We start from the raw sequence: 16,161 nt of genomic DNA on the forward strand, positions 1-16,161 counted from the left end.
ACTCCTGGGCGAGGCACTCTGACTAGACAGTCGTTCTTGTCGCAGAGTCAGGACTCTAGCGATGTCAGCCATGGTTCGTTGGAGAGCATGGATCGGACTGTGGGTGTCCGTTAGGTTCTGTGAGTGGTCCCTGATGGGACTTAGACACCCACGTATGGCGTCTAGTTAGGCTGCCATGCGGTCGAACCCCACCTGCACCTATTCAGCCAGCTTCTCCTGGCACCCCAACACACGGCGTTGGAAGGCCATGTGTTCATCGTGGGGGTCCTGGGAGGCAGCTGTGGTGGTGGGTGCTGCCTGCTGTGTGTCTTGTGCAGGGGGTGGGCTCTCCTCATAGCAGCTGGGCTGCCCTGCTCCTGGAAGTGGGCTGCGGAGGCTCTCCACGAGCTGTTGGAGGGTGTTGGAGTTGAAGGTGTGGTGGTCCTCTTCGTCATCAAAGAAGTGAGGTTCAGCCGGCTCTGCAGGAGGTATTGGATTTCCCCCTGCAATGTGAAGTGGAGATGCAGTTTAATATTGTGTTCACATGTATGTTGACACATTGTACATCTTTACATTCTGACTGCATGACAGTGTGCATTGTGAATATTTGGGGGGAGCTGCCTATTGGATGCGGGACAGGGGACATTCCAACAACATCACGAATGTGTGTTTGTACTTGTACATTGTCAACTCACATTTCCCTGCAATGCCAAAGGTGATTGGCCAATTTCTCACACATGTGGCACCAGTTGTGTCCTCTGTTCTGTTGTGGATGTGTTGCTGTTTGTACCACATTGCTGTCAATGTTGATGTGCTTTGCATGTAATGTGTGTGCCGCATTTTGGGGGAGTAGCCCCTGCAGCTCTGATTTAGCTGCCCCTTATCTCTTACATGCGATGTGTATCTGACTTCTGTGCTTATACAGTGCTGAGATGTTGCATACTTGGGTGCATTGGTCTCTTGGTGGGAGTTGGGGGTCTGGGCCATGGTTTGTCCCCAGATGTTCTATGCCTAATTGTGCATGTGTGCCATTGTGCCCATCTACCCCGTCCCCCCAGTTCCTGGTCGTTACTCACCCTGTTGCTGTTGTGTCCGGTCATGTTGAGCAGTGTCCGGGCCCCAACACCTGCCACCATCTCCCCAATGATGACTGTGGGCACCATTTCCTCCATCTCGTCCATCTCCTCGTGTGGCGCTGGGCTCCCACCTCCAGTCTGCATTGCCGCCTTCCAGTTGTTTGCGAGTTTCTGCTTGGTTTTTTGCTTCACATCATTCCAGCGCCTCTTGACCTCTTCCATTGTCCTCTTCAGCACCCCGACTGCATTCACCTTGTCTACGATGTCTACTATGGTCTGCCATATTCCATTTTCAGTTGCCAGTGACACAGTGGAGGTGACGAACAGTAGTTGATGGTTTTCTATCACTTCCGTTATCAGGATCCTATTTTCCTGTGGACTGAACCGTTTCTTCCTCCTCTTCTTGTCCTTGCCCTTCCCTGACCCCGAGGTCCCAGGCTGGTCCTCCGGGGGACTTGTGGGGTTCTGGTTGTCCTCTGTACTTGCTCCGTCTCCCTCCATTGTGCTTTGCTGTTGTTTGGCTTTTGTTTGTATGTTTTTTTTCTACTTTTATAGTGCATTTTCATGCTTGACGCATAGGAATTGCAGGCCTGTGGCTGGTTTTTGCTGATTTTTGTATTGTGATTGGCATCATCGCAACTTTTTTTCTCGTTCGTGTTCTGCATTTTTGCGGCATCGTGTTGATTTTAATGCAGTCATTTGACACGACATCGGGGGACTATCGCATGAGACCGCCGTGTTGAGAATGCTACGTTAACACAGCGTTGTTTTCCCACGACAGACTGCGATTTGCAAAGTTGCGTTACGCTAATTTTGCGATCTTTATCACACGTTCTTGAAAATATCTCCCCATGTGTTTTGCTGTAAATCCGATCAAAATCTGCTTACCTGATATTTATTTGGCCTTTATGTTCAGAAAAACTCAGCAGTTTCAATGGTCAGTGTAGACCTTATAGGACTTGGTAACTACCAAGTAGGGTAATATTTCCAACACTTATTATTGTGTTCCCTGAGTAAACAGGTATTTGAGTAGGGATCACAATTATCTGGCCCACATGTTGTTGCAGGGATTCTGCTCATGCTCAGAACTATGCGCAGGAAACCAGGACCTCAGTGAATTGCGGTGTACCAAAAACTCACCTCAGTACCCAGAACCCCTATCCGACTAGCATCAGTGTCTCATTTGTTCTCCGTATCATCTCAAAGCTACCAATGATTAGAGAACCCAGAACAAGCGACTTAGAGTACTCTCAGGAATGGTGGGAATCAGAAATACCTGTTCGTTATTATTTTCATATCAGTCCACAACAAGAGTAATCAGAGACACAGTAAAGTTAAAAATGTTTATTTTATAAACTACGTGTCCTAAGATGCAGGACTTTGGCTAACATAAGCAGACAAATGATTAAGAATAAAACCATCAGCATTGTTACAATACCATAGAAAATGAAGGGAGAAATCATGTTACAAATGATAGTGCAATACAACCACCCTCCCTTCACCAGTAAGCTAGTATTATAAAACTAATAGAAGGTCTCTAGGTTTGAATGGGGAACCCCATACCGTAAATATCAGCTTAGGTGAATCACATCACAGGATCAGCTTTGCTCTGTGTCTGGAAAAGGTCTTCTCCATAGTGTCTATCTCATGCATGCAAACTGCAATATTAAAGGCGCTCGAGTTTCAGATATTTGCAGCTGTGTGCGTGTTATGGCTAGAGCGTGGGCCGATCAAGATGAATTCAAAAGCATCCATTGTTTGTTGGCCCTGACTGTTGCTGCACACAATGTTCAGACCAAGGTCGCGGTGCACGTCTAGGGATGTGAACAACAGACCGTTCTCATGTGAAGAAAAAGCAAGCAAGCAGTTTTCATATAATAACATCTATCTACAGTGTCGTGTGCAAAAGCAGCAAAAGTGGCAAGATGGCGTTTTAATTTCTAAGACGCTTATGCTAACATAGCAATGTGTGGACCTGTAGTTCCGCCTCCACTACACCCTCCCTTGATCGGACCACGAACAAATAGGGATACAATTTAGGAACGCAGAGTGCAAGTTCGATAGAGACAAAACCAAGTGCATGTATTGTCCATCCATATAATGGGTAGTGAAAGTTCGAAAAAACTATCTTGAAAATTGAAAAAGAAAGAGACCACAAAATATGTAACATCTCGCAAAGGCTCGGCAGAGCCTGGATGTGGAGTCAAAAAAAAAAAAAAATGGAACAAACTCAAAAATGTGTAGTTTGACTAATGGAAGAAGGACAACTTCCAAGTTAATCCATCAACGTGTAAGCACAATAAGTAGCAACAGTCTCCAAGAGGAAGTCATTATAATGCTCTGTAAAAGATTCCGCCATCCAGTCTAACAAAGTAAATGAACATACATGTTCCTAGATAACTGGAGCCTCCAGCACAATCTGAGGACAACTTGTGTGTTCTTCAAGATAACTTCCCGCCAGGAAGTCATACGCTGCAGTATAGATATCCCAATTCCCTAGGACTCCATGTGCCGCTCCACAGGCCATAATCCCGATACCAGAACAGTCCAACTCATGAGCCACTAAGGGACTCATTAGTCGATCATAATCCGGGGCAAGAGACACCAAGTTTGACAGGCACAAATCCAGAGCCCATTCGAAAGGACAATCTAGTCAATGAAAAACAGGTTGCACGCAGGTAAAGTATGAAAACCGGAAGGACAATCCATAGGCTACGCTTAAAGTGGCCAGTGGTAACGTTCCATAGTAATCAAGCATCCGGTTACAAAGATGGAGTAGCTGGGGCAGGCTGTCGTGTGACACATATTGTGCAGCCATTGCGCAGCAAGCAGACCAACAGGAGCATACCAGCCGTGAGGTCGAGAATCAATGGGAGCCCGCCGAAGACGCTGGAAAAGAAAGAATGAAAAAATGCCGGTATCACAACAAAGATTGTTTGGAAGGAGGTCACTAGGCCGGAGCCCACAACTTTGAAAAAATGCGCAAAGCCAGTTGTTGACGAGGCATTGAATATAGTGTGAATCAGAGCACCGAAATGAAGGGGGAGATCAGTATTTAAAAGCGCATGCACCTCGGTGCGGGTGTTTGCTACGTGAAGGACGAATGTTTCACGGGAGGAAGTCAGAGCGACTTCTTTTTGAGACAATAGAGCTCTTATTCTGCTCATCTTGTTAAACTCTGCTCTCAAGGTTGGGATGGAATGCCAGATGGATACATCCAGTCTCCCATGCGGGGTGGGAAAAGGACATTTTTACAGCAGACTACTCGTTGTGAGACAGTCACAATGTAGGGAATTCCCACTAGCATCCCGCAGCAAGCCTCATTATTCAAAAGCAAATAACTACCGTTAACTAACAATGTAAAAGTGGGCGTAATAGCGGGCACAGAAATCCCCTTTAGAACACAAGCTAAATTCGGTGCCTGAACGTTGCATGCACCATCTAATTGGATGTGTCTACAGACTACTGAGTGATCAGGTGTGGAAGTGCATTCCTCACCGTTCAAATAAACCTCTTTACCTTCTCTCATGCATCTGTATGTAAATGGGAGTGACCAAACTTCATGCAGGAAAGCAGTACCCAATGGTTCATATCTGCCTAGCGCATAATGTTTCATACATGAACTGAACTTAAACAAAGGAATCGGCAAGGTGATTAATCCGTGGATAAGCCACACAGCGGAGTTCAATTCGGCCACAGAGAAAGGCAAAGGTTCCAACTTTTCAATATGCAGTAATGAGTATGATGCATCTTTCATGGACATGAACTGTTGTTTTGTAGTCAGATTAAACAGCAGGAATAAAGACGATGTATTCATGTAGTCCCAGGGAACTTTCCGTGCTTTCATCATTTGCAAAGTCCATGCAAACTGCATTATAGAAAGCAATTGATTTTGACCATGATATAAAACAGACATTTCATCCTGTAAAATATCTACAACAGATGAAACAATATTATCTAATGTGTAAATTCTGGAAGAAAGGGTGTTAATGCTATTATCGATGACAGCTCGCACTTTTTCCAAATTTGCTTGATCAATAGCTCTCAATCTGGAAGCAGCTTCAATTTGCGATAATTTCCAAACTTCGTTATAAATAGTATACACCCACCTTTTGGACCTGCCACCCACAGGACCCTTAACAAAATCATTCAAATCTATTTTTTTATGTAATTTTGATAAATTAAGTTTAACAGATGCCAAGGTGGAATGTTGCAGCAAGTTCTGACATAACTTCCCTACAGAATAGGTAGTAACCGAATGGGAATATTCAAAGCGAGGGTCCACTCTAACCTGTGTATATCCAGAGTATAGACTCAGAAAACGACATTGACAGGAATCTGAGCTCTTCTGCCATATCAACCATCCTTCATGATTTAAATCGGAAATGTTGAAGGATGTATTAGTATTATATGACTGCATCAAGGGACAGATCTGTGTGATTATCCCATTTTGGAATAGATGGGGTATTAATCTTTTTAGAAGTAGCCAATCCAAATCAGGTGGTTTGGAAAATGGTAGAATTCAAAAATAACATGTGGTTTGGGATAAGGCAAGCACGATGCAGAGCCTCTGTTCCTTGTACCTGCCATGTTTTATAACCCCAAACAGATTTAAGATCAATAGTATCTTTCCACAGCTCATATCCCCCAACAGTCAATTCATCCATAAAGGACTTGGAATACAATAATTTAGTGTGGGTCAGTCTAACTTTGGAAGCTGACTCTGCCGCCACTTTAAAATAAAAGGCTTCAGGTTCAGAAACGCTGAAATCAGTAAAATATGTAAATTTGTTCACTAAGGTTCTGGAGCTGCCTTCAATCGGTGCTGGACAATGTTCCCATTGCGTATAATTAACAACATTTCTAAATGTATTTGCCTTATGTAGGAAATGATTGCCATAGTGTTGATAGCAAAACAACTCCCCGTAATTAGCTGTGTCTAAATACAAATCTTCGGCATCAAAAGCAGCATAATATTTAAAATCAGAAAAGAGTGCCTCTATGGCCTGAACGTCCCAATCATCGGAGCGGATGTTTTGTTTCACAACATCTCCCATAGAAACACGAAGCACATTGGGGACATTAATCACCTCTGTGGGACCATGAATTTGAAATTTAACAGCATCCCACACAATCCCATCCAACACAGGCCAGGCAGTAATATTCACAAAAGTCTGGTCCCTTTTCATGATGTGCGATGAGGAGTGGGGGGCCAAAGTTTCATCAATTAATCTAATTGCAGATCTTTCAGTGAGATAGTGTCCATTAACAAGACGAAAAAATACCACCACAAATCCAATGGACATAAACAAAAAAATACTTATGACCATCAGCCAAATGTAAGTCCGGGGGGGATTAAAAAATGTCTCGTAAACCAAGTAACAAAAATAGAAACTTTCGATGTGGGATTGAAAGTCATAGAGGTAGTGTCAAATGAAAAACGTGACTGGTCAACTGCAGTTGATTGTAAACCAGGCAATGACACATCTGTGGGATAAGCATACTCAGTATCTTCTGATCGACCACCAGCCGGTGGAGGAAACAAAGGATTAGTAACTCTATGCATCTCTATGGCAATGTCAGGCCTGGTTGTAGACGCCGGAACCAAAACAGAATTTCTCAGCATCGCTGGACAAGAGACCGCTGGAGTCATACTAAGAAGAATCGACCACCCGCTGTAGTTTGACATTGTCAATGGAGATGTACCTGTTATCCTTGCGACCAGGAAGTGGAGGTAAAATGACTGTTCTTGTACCCTGCACGCCAAGCATTGGTACTGGTGCACGATAAGAGGGTCCGAACTCCTTCTTGTTCTCCACCTTCTCATGGACCAGGTCACCAACTCAAGGTAGCCAGCCGACTACCGGAATCGGAAGCGCAGCATCAGTTGTGGAGGGCAAATTTTCCTTTGCAAAACTGTCTCTGGTCTCTTGTAGATTCTGTAATACAGCACAGTGATCATCTACGTCAAAGGGTGCGGCTGACGCCGCCATGTCTAGATCATCAAGGTCCGGGACAAACATCATTATGCCAAAGAGCATTTCGTATGGGGTCCGCCCACCCAGAGACCTTCTAGGGAGATTATTAAGTGCACGTTGTACGTTATACAGATGGGCTAACCAGTTCCTGCCAGTGCCTAAAACCCTAGCTGTCAAGGATTGCTTTAAGTCACGGTTCATTCGTTCCACAACACTATTGCCCTCAGGCCGGTATGGAGACGAAAATTTGACTTGGACCCCCAAAGATCTCATGGCTTCTTTGTTCGCCTTAGAGTCGAATGCAAGACCTTGGTCAGAATGAAGGGTTCCACATGCGAAAATTCCCACAAAGACACGCAAATCCCTGATGACAGTTCGAGCATCAGCACTCCTTTGTGGCCATACCCAAAGAAAACATGTGCATGAATCCACTGCAACTAAGATGTACTTAAACGCAGTATCAGAGGAGAAAGGACCGCAGTGATCTAAATAAACACACCCAAGTGGTTTATTAGATATATCCAACTGCGTTTGTGGTGGGCGCGCAGCAGTCGAAGGTTTAATCTGCTGGCAAATGTCACAATTGAGAACATAAGCACGAGTCTGTTTATACAATCCGCGCCACCAGTAACGTTGTTGTAAGAGAGTAACAGTTGCTGAAACACCGGCATGGGCAGAGGCCATACCTTCGTGAGCTGCTGTTATCAAGGAAAGTCTGCAGTCTGCGTTGGGAATCAATCTGTCACCAACGTCGTTAATTCTCACATAGGGAACTTTATCAGGACTTAAAGGATAAGAGTACCTAGAAGGGAAACCTCTAGGGTAATTACTTCCCTTCTCTGTTGCAGCAATAGCTGCCAAGATGTCATCATCAATCTTACTTTTGGATCTTGTAACTGCTGCTACTAGATATGCCGCCACTGCTGTTTTCGCTACTTCGTCAGCTAAGCTGTTTCCGACAGCATGGACACCAACTCGCTGGTGCCCAAGAGTATGAATTACATTCACGAGAGGTAGATTCTGTTTAAGTTCTGCAACTCTAACCCAAAGCATTTTATGCTTAGTTGTGCTACCCTTGGAATCACGATATTCATTTTGAGACCAAAAGAATAACTTGTCATTAAAAGACTGAAAACAGTAAAACGAGTCACTCACTATAAGAGTTGTAACTCGTGGATCAGCAAACTCCAGTGCAAGCACAAGAGCACGTAGCTCTGCCAACTGTGTGGTACAATCACCCAATGACTGCGTATGCACGACATCAGACTTGAATTCACTATTCACGAAAGTACCAGCTACAATTGCGCAGGCGGCTGAGTAAGCATGCCTTGATTCCGTCACCGGCTGCACCGAACCGTCTGTGTAAATAATACAATGGTAATCTTTAAGTGGGCGCAAAGACAGAGGAGCTGGATGAACGAATTCGTACTGTTTGTACTCCTTAGTCTGCAATGAGGCATCAAAAATGTATGTGACATCCAGTGATGTCAAGGAAGTGGCCCATTGTATCCAACGTGGATCTAAAGCTTTAGAATAAGGTACACTGGCTTTCGTTACTGCCTCTAGAGCAGGATACGGTGTGACAACCAACATGCGTTTCCCTTGCGACAATGCTCTCTCTTTAAGAATCGCCATCTGCACCACAGTCAAAACTTTTTCGACCTTGGAAAAGCGCATTTCAGCCGAAGTGTACAGGTGTGATTTGTAAGCAATGGGGACTGTGTCGCCCTCATTGAACGTTAAGTACGTGAAACCCACTGCGCCAGGCACAATTTTTCTTACCAGGTTAGTGGGGTTATCACTAGGCCTGGGCGGCAAATTCCGTTCCGCTCGCAGAATTTGCGGAATTTCGGTAATTTTGCGTTCTGCGGAGAGCGCGAAATTGCCCAACATTCAGCTTTCCGCGACTTCGCGAAATTTTTTCTTGTTCGCGTTCTCAAAATGCGTGTTCGTGAGATATTTCTCCCCGAGCATGCAAACAGCAACTGTGAACAGGAAAAAAGCATCGCGAACAAGCAATTCCGCGTGTTCGTGGAATTTCTGCATGCTCACGGAGATTTTTACCGTTTCGCGGAGATTTGCGTAACGCGATTACGCAAATTCCACCCACCCCTAGTTATCGCGCGTCAGTAAGTATTTTGAAGCAAGAAGGCCAGCCTGCAAAGATTGCAAGATAGCTGAATGTTCTGGCAGCCAGCTTGATTTGGAAAAATTAGGTTGTACCAAGGCATATAGCTGCTTGATACGCTGGGCATAATCGGGAATTTAAGTACGCCCGAAATTTAGAAAACCCAGCAAAGATTGTAGTTTTTTCAGTGTTGTCGGAGCACGCAAATGTGCGCACTTCTCCAGGAAGTGAGGGGCTATTGCCCGACCTTCATAGTTGAGCTTGTAGTCCAAAAACAATACTGTATACTCTGCAATGTGTGACTTTGCAAAGTTGAATTTGTAACCGAAGTCCTCAAACATTACTATGATGCGATCAACGTGACACAGATGCGGCCATAATTCGTCGTCTGTGAGATAAATATCATCAACATACAAGTACGCATCAGGGTCAATGCTCTCTACCAGAGAGACTACACGTGCGGCAAAGACACCAGGGCTGTTTTTATAGCCCATGGCTAATCTTTTAAACTGTTTTTGTTTGCCCCCAGAAGTAAAGGCTGTCCAGTGACTACTAATAGAGGACAGATTATGACTGAAAAAGCCATTAGATATGTCAAGTGGGATCTTAAACCTTTTTCTCACAAGACTATCAACGAGGGCAGAACTGTGGGTATTTTGTACAGCACAAGTCCGACAATGAGAGTTCAAATGCCGGTAATCCAAAACTAGGCGGTGCGACCCATCAGGTTTAGTTACAGTGAATAGAGGATTATTCATGGGTGACACACAGGTTTCAATAACACCTTGATATTCCAATTGTTCAAGGATTTCTGCGACGTGAGATCTAGCTGCACGGTGCATGGGATATTGGGGTTGCGGCTGGGGCATAGACCGTAAACGAATCTCCTGGCTTGGCGATATTTTATCCCACCCAACCTGAGTATGGTATAAAGCCGGAGCAAGCACCTGAGCCCATTCCTCCGCAAAGTTCTGAGCCTGATCCTTTGGCACTGTGTGCGCGAAGGATGGGAGTATTACCTCCTCCCCTCTGGGAGTAGCCAAAACGAAAGCTGGGGGCCAGTCCGCCTCTGCTAATAGAATATCATATGTAGAGGTCAGATTTTCCCCAAAAATCCTTTGTATGGTACGTTGTATGTCACCTTCTATTAAAAGGACTATGTGATATAGTCTGTCAGGGGGAGCCACTCTAGTATCCGTAGTTTCTACAGTAATGAACGTGTCAGTTGCTGTCGCCTCCAGATATGGATGCAGTGCTTGCCGCACTACTTTAACCTCCGCTGCGCTGTCGAGCAGCGTTAGTGCCCATGTCAGGTTCCAAAGCTGCGTTCTCACTATCTGTGGCATACCTCGCTGTTAGTGCAGCAACTTTCTTCTTCTGAAACAGGGGACGTTGACGTGCAAACTCGTCCTGCTTGCCTTTACCGTCAGGCTGACAGGGTTGCTCACTTCCTTGTTGCGCACCCCGACCTTTGCCACATTCTCCGCCACCGGACTGCGAGGCCGATGTTTCCAATGAAGAACGAGGAGAACGTTGTTCAGTAACCTGAAATCTATCAAGTGACCTAATTCTAGTGCGATCGCGCAAATCATATGTGCGTTCACTACCGGTGAAGCGGGACGAGACCCCTGTTTCTGTTGCTGCTCTCCTTGTTTCTTAGTTCTCCAATTCTGTTTAGGAAAAGCTGGACGATCGTCTTTGAAAGACTAACCCACCTTAGTTTGCTGTTGCACATCTGCGATTTGAATAGTAGGCTTAATCCCTAAACTACTGCGGCCTATTGTTCTATACGCCTCCGCAATAATCTTAGGCAACTCACGGGGTTTATCGACGTCGACCATTCACCACTTGAAAGTGAACCGCATCCCCCTTGAGATTACCAAGGATGAGAGTGGCAACCACGTCGAACACACCGACAAGCCTTATTCCCAACTCAACCGCCGCCTCCAGACCGTGTTGATCTTGAACACGTTTGATCACGGAAGGAAGTATAGCCATAGATGGGGTGCCGAAGTACTTTGAGTAGGCCGCTGCAAAAACCTTACCCCAGTTCTCACATTCGGCCACTTCTGGGACTAAGTCTTTCTGCAAACTAATGGTGAGTATCCTGTGTTTCTCCACAGGAGTAGAGTGCGGAAATACTGCTTCCAGCGGGTCAAATTTCTCAGCAAGCCAATAAGGGAAATCGTCCTTATTCTGGGGCGCTTGCCCATCACCGAATTAACCATGACGGGACTAATAACAATCCCGGCCTGGCCTGCTGGCTGCCTCGCAACAGCAGGTGCCCCGACCTGTACAAACGTATTGCACTAAAGCCCGATGTACTGTAATCAGGGCTGTATGGAGTACATGTAACTCATCCACCGTAGCATTTAAATAACGAGGATGAGGTGTAAATCCGGCCAGTACCGGCCAAGTGGCCCCTGGAATGGACAAAGGGGCCAAACTAACTGGTGTAACCGTGTGGGGGAGGGGACCATTAAACCAAATACGATGCTGCCAAGCCGAAATAGGACTCTCCTGCGTCCTATATGGCGTATAATTCGCTGGGACCTTCGTGGGAGTATAGGAGTGAAACGTATTATCGTCTGCATTCACCGCCGGCATAGTAACCCAAGAGTAAAGCAACTCATGGGGATATGATGCATCGGCACTCACCACAAAGATAACAGCCATCCCATCGTCAGTCACCCCGAACTTCGTCAAATGATGCCGGAGAGGTGTGTGGCTATGCGCCGCAATAGCGACCGCAGCCATAAGAACACAGAGAAGAAAAACAATCTATTATAACAGTAGCACAAGGGTTCAAAATAGAAAAACCTTTTTAATTGACAAGCCTGATTGAACCTATAGAGTAACTATTAATTACAGCTCGTGAAGGGGCTGTGATTAAAATGAATACTTAAACTAAAGCACACAATATGCTCCGCACTGCGCTTTACTCAAAAGAGTAGAGCAAGTTTAAAAACACAGCGCGCTGGAGGTTACACGAAGATCTCAGTAACAGGAGCATCACATTAACATACATCCATGGGCACTTCGCAGCGCTAAGGAGCAACCGACGGGCTCAGCAGTCAATCACAGTGCGATAGATACCGACATTAACAGCATCATTTATGAGCATGCCTGCTAAGTGCCACGCATCAGGCGTGGGACTAATGCATTTCAGTGTGGTGACCCACATCACCGCACTGAAATGGAAAGTCACGCATTTTAGGTATAGCGCTTGGCTCGGTAGTTAAGCCGTAGCCCTTCTATGCTGAATGAAACTAGCTGAAATGCCGTCCATGCAGGCAATAAAGTATTGCTTCCCCATCTAATTTCTTACTAATGGTAGCAAACTTATTGCGCATGGCTGCATTTCTATTGCAACCCCACCACCCTGCAGGCTGGCACATGTGAATCTCCCTGCCCCCTGGACTAATGCAGCAGCCTTTGACGTTTAGCCTACTTCTGACTGGCAACTGGACGTGCGCAAGACTTATGACATGGCTGCAGTGCAGTGTACAAACCCGGAGGATGCGACCTGAGACAGCCGGAGGGTCGCACTATTCCCTCACTGCTCTAGGCCCCAGTTAAGCTGAAGCTGCTTGCAGTTGTCGCCTAGGGACCACTCTCACCACAATGTCCTGCAATGCATTCTAGGGCTGGGGCGTGCTCGGGGTGCATCCCCAAACACTAACAGCACCAGAGCCTACCCCCCCTACCTGCTTGCAGTGCCCGTGGACCTGCAACCACAAAGACACGATAATGGCGCGGGGAAGCATACAGGCCTGTAAGGCTGGGGAGGAATTACGAAATGCTATGTGAAAATGCACCACAAAATAGGCATAACCGCCTGATGAGCATGCTGGAGATATGTGGGACCTGGGAGCGCTGAAGCTGATGAGGTGGTCACTGACTGAAGCCAGCAGCATTGATAACCACTAGAGGAGTGGGTGGGCCGGTAGGAGCGCTGCTTCTGTACAATAACAGCCTCATACATTGCCAGCTACAGATGGAATTTCCCAGCATCACTGGTGCTTTGAAGCGGTTTGAGATCTTAGAGTTTTTGGCTGCTCAAATAGGTGTAATTTCGAATATGTATATGTCTCCCTCATCTTCATTGCTTGATTTTTGCTCACGAGATGGTGTCACTCATAGTTGTTGAATGTCACTCAGAAGTTATGAAAATGTCACATATAGCAATCTGAAACCTTGGCAGCTATGTATGTTTTTGCGACTATACACCGCGTCAAAGATGCGTGCACTGTTGCCTCGCTGCAATGGGTCCTCACGGCGGCTGCTTCAAAAGCAGAAAGGATTGCGTTGACCTGGTACCCAGTCCTGCCAAGTATCACGCATCACGTGTGACACTAACGCATTTCAGTGTGGTATTCCGCATCACCGCACTGAAATGCTTTGTCACGCATTTTTAATGCCACTGAAACTGGCAACCGCGCTGATGCTAGAGCGCTGGCTCTGCTGCTCCAGACTTGCCACCAGCAGCTCTGGCAGTGTAGCTCATAAACAGCTCTGGTTGAGTGAGTCACTGAGAGTGCTGGCTGCAGTGCTACAATGTTACGTTTGCGGCCTCAGCCACCTGCCAGCCTGGCTGCATTAATTAATTAATCTCCGGGCTGCCCGCGGTGCCGTACACCAGACTGTCTTCCAGCCCACACTCTCTGCCGATTAACACCGATGTGGAGCGCGCCGCTGCTTGCACTGCCGGCCTGTATGGTGCGTGCTGCAGCCTCGACTCATCAAGGTGCTGTGGTCAGTGGAGTCTGGACCAGAGAGTTGAACCTTCAGCCGCTGCAGTCCTGGAGAGAGTTAACAGCCAGTGATTGCAAGCAGCCCCGCTTAATGAGTTCGTCTGGGCCGTAGCTGCCGGAGTCGAGTTTGGGGCCTGCAGTCTCTCAAAAGCTTGTCTGCAGTACCGTGGCTCACTCTGCCAGTTTACTCACAGGTAAGGTAAATCCTAATTATTTTTTAATTTTAAAGCGTCATCAGCATACGTGCCGAGAGCTTGTTACAGCTCTGCTCACGCCCTGTCTCAGTGTCTGGTGACCCATGCGCCACCAGTTTGATCCCGACTGGGACTCGTGCCCGGCAGCCTTTCATTTCGGTCCTGACCGGGACTCCCAGGCAGAAAGGGCCATATCGGCATAGTATCGGGGAGCAGTGGTGGTGCCAGCTGATCCCGCCCACCCATAGCAAATCTCGGGTGACACAGGCCAGAGCACCGTTAGGTTACCCGGTGCAGGACAGAGTTTGCAGCTGTATAGTGAATGCACACTACACAATTGCAGCAGACATTCAAGCACTGAGAGCAGAAGATTGCTCCTCCTGACCCCAGAACTGCACAGCGAGGAAGCCTGTGCCCTGGAGGGTGGAAGGGGTTGTGTCTGGACCGGCCACAATGAGAGAATCTATAGCTAACTTGGCGCTGGGCCGGTGGGCTGCCCGGAGCTTCATTGAAGCCTACACTGGCCTCAAGCTTTTTGTCAGCGTATGAAGGGTAGAGCTGAGACCATGGCGATGTGTCCCCTGAGATGAGGTTTCAGCTATCTCTTTTGTTGCTGTTCTGCCACCAGTGCTTTCTGAACTTGAGGTGGCAGGTCAGGTCAGGTCAGTGTTTTGTCTGTTTGTGGGCTTATCGAGCTAAGGCTGAACTGGACTGCGTATTTTTCTGACAAAAAACCCCCCTGCAGTAAGCTTAAATGGACAGAATCTGACATGCAAAACACGTACATAGCTATGAATACACCCTGAAACCATGTTTGCTGTGGCGTACGTCCTGATCTCCTACTGTTGCACTGACTTGCTATGCTATATAAAATTGCTTTTGGTGTTACAGTCACGTTGCTCAAATGGGTGTAGTTTATCATATTTATGTTTCCTGAGTTTTCATTGCTTGCTTTTGCTTGCAAAGAAAGTGTCAGTCATAGTCGTTGAAATGTCACTCATAATTTCACTAAAATTATAAAAACTTCACACATAGCGATCTGAAACCTTGGCAGCTATGGGTACCTGAAACTTAAACTTGCCTCCTTTTTGGGACATAGCGCTTTACTCAAAAGAGTACAGCAAGTGTAAAAACACAGCGTGTACTTTCAATTTATTCCCCCCCTGTGAGCGTAAGCGGAGTGGGCTGGTCTGGCGTATGGTTCTGTGTGGTTCTGTCCTGGGCTGGACAAGGAAGTAACTAATGCGTGTGTCTCCGTTGTAGTGTCGGCGCCATCCGGACCGCAATCGGCAATGTGTCACCCTGTGACCCAAGTCCCACAACATGAGCAACATGGACGTAATGGGTACTCACTGACCTACATTCATCCATACCTCCACACTTGAAAGATCATAGACATGACACATCTGTGTGAATAAGAATGTTTCATGCACATTCAGTGGAGTGTTGTAGCTGGAGCAGTACAGGGCCATGCAAACCCCACTTTTCATTGTTGACCCGTGGAGGGCCAGCCAGGGTCCTTCAGGGAATGACAAATACATCAGATGAGGAGGAGTTCAGTCCGCAGTCTGATAGCTGTGTCATTGGTGACCAAACTGAATATGGCAGTCCATGTCGAGGTCCAAGGTGAGTGTCGCAGAATGCATCGGGGGACAGTGGAAGGTGATGATGCAGACGGCAGAACCAAGCAGAAACAGGCCATATGGCGTAGATGAATGCTACTGCGTCCTTCTTACCACGGAGGCAGATTCATCCACATCTTAGTCCTCTGCTGTTGCATGTGCCTCACATGTGGCTGGTGGTGTTCTGTCTCCAGCACTGTGTGGCAGTGACACCTCAGGGGCCGGAGGTGGAATGTCTGCCACACTGTGTGGCACTGACACATCAGAGGCCGAAGATGTGGATGGAGTGGTAGCAGCAGCAGGCAAGGCGCCAGGCCTTGTGGCAGCAATGCCATTATTAGGGTCTTTAGGGTATTGAGGGACCCAGCTACCTCTCGCTGGTGTGCAGCCGTGGCAGCCGCTCTTTCCATCTGCGTCCACTCCATGTTCT

This window comes from Triturus cristatus, chromosome 6 (assembly GCF_964204655.1).
Source record: "Triturus cristatus chromosome 6, aTriCri1.1, whole genome shotgun sequence".
Taxonomy (NCBI): domain Eukaryota; kingdom Metazoa; phylum Chordata; class Amphibia; order Caudata; family Salamandridae; genus Triturus; species Triturus cristatus.